This window comes from Sceloporus undulatus, chromosome 1, assembly GCF_019175285.1.
Source record: "Sceloporus undulatus isolate JIND9_A2432 ecotype Alabama chromosome 1, SceUnd_v1.1, whole genome shotgun sequence".
In the NCBI taxonomy this organism is placed as follows: Eukaryota; Metazoa; Chordata; class Lepidosauria; order Squamata; family Phrynosomatidae; genus Sceloporus; species Sceloporus undulatus.
Window position 1 is genome coordinate 2,622,831 of NC_056522.1, and position 1,867 is coordinate 2,624,697.

The window sequence follows — 1,867 nt, forward strand, 5'->3', positions numbered from 1 at the left end:
ATCCACCAAATAACATCTTTAGGTGCCTTCAAGAAGGCAATAAAAACAGATCTTTTCCGGCAAGCCTTCCCAAATTGACTTCCAATTTTTCCATTTACCTAATTTTTCCCATTGGATTGAATGATCTTGATTCATTTTATTGGCCATCGGTTGGGAATTGTTTTATTGTTTTGTAAGGTGGGAGGGAGTTTGGGAACTTGAAATGTAATACGTCTTTAAATATTGTTTCCGTGGTTTTTTTTTTGCTTGATTTTATTGCCTTTGATATCTTGTTATCCGCCTCGATCCAATACAGGGAGAGGCGGGATATAAATAAATAAATATTATTATATTATCCTAGTATATTGGAAAGCGTACCTATCAACAGCAATAGCATTTACATTTCTATACTACTTCATACTGAACTAAGCTGTCCCTAAGCAGTTACAACGCGTAAGCCAATTGCCCCAACAAGCTGGGTACTCATTTTACTGACCTACAAAAGGATGGAAGGCTGAGTGGACCTTGGAGCCCTCCAGGATTGAATTCACAGCTTGCAGGACCAGCATGGAACCACTGCGTCACCAGGGCTCCCGGGGCACTTGGGGAAAGCATATTCATTTTACTACTTAAAATGTTCATATCCCTCCCTTTACCACAGGATCACAGTTCTAAATGATTCATTAATAATAATAATAATTTGTTTTATTTATATACCGCTATTCCAAAGATCATAGCGGTGAACAGCAAGTAAGCTAATGAGCAAGTAAGCTAATTTGCCCCCAACAGTCTGGGTACTCATTTTAGCTCCCTCCTCGGAAGGATGCAAGCCTGAGTCGAGCTTGGGCGCTTTTTCTGGTCTTGAACTCGCAACCTTGTGGTTTCAAGTAAATGGCTGCAGTACAGGCATTGAACCACTGCGCCACCAGGGCTCCTAATTCATTATGCTTAACTATTCCAGGTAAAAATTACCTAAATCATTAGAAGCGGTTTAAAACAGCTTTCAACCATTAACGCGCATGCAGAATTAGGTTAAATCGATTAGGCTTCCAACACATTAATAAAATGCCATGTTTTCACATGGGTCTGGAATAACATCAGCATGGAGACCCACCTGGCCTCCCAGGGAGGATACTCCACAACTGAGGAGCCATAGCAGAGAAAGCCCTGCTGCCACATTTTAGCTGCAGATGACCTACAGATGACCATTTTGGGACCGCCTCACAACATTCCCAGGCCACCTGAAATAACAGCCGTCTTCTGTGTCCACTGCTGTGTCATGCAGTGCTGTTTGACCAATATGATGAAAGGCATCACTCACAAAATTATGACTCAGCAAGCAGGAAAGACACTTGGCAACCTATCGCATGTAAAGCCAAAGCAACCATGGACACAAGCTACTTTCAGGTAGGCAGCATCAGCTTGCCCTTCATTGTGTTGTGTTTTAAATCTGTATATACATCAACAAGACTAGCTTCATAAATTCAGACACCAAGGCAGCTACTTTCATATGTATGCGGAGTTACACTAGTTCTTCCGCAGGCAGCTTGTAGTAATTTGAGCACTGGACTATGACTCTGGAGACCAGGGTTTGAGTCATAGAATCATAGAATCGTAGAGTTGGAAGAGACCACAAGGGCCCTGATCCAGTCCAACCCCATTCTGCCATGCAGGAAATCCAAATCAAAGCATCCCTGACAGATGGCCATCCAGCCTCTGTTTAAAGACCTCCAAGGAAGGAGACTCTATCACCCTCCGAGGGAGTGCATTCCACTGTCGAACAGCCCTTACTGTCATGAAATTCCTCCTAATGTTCAGGTGGAATCTCTTTTCCTGGAGCTTGCATCCATTGTTCCGGGTCCTGTTCTCTGGAGCAGCAGAAAACACA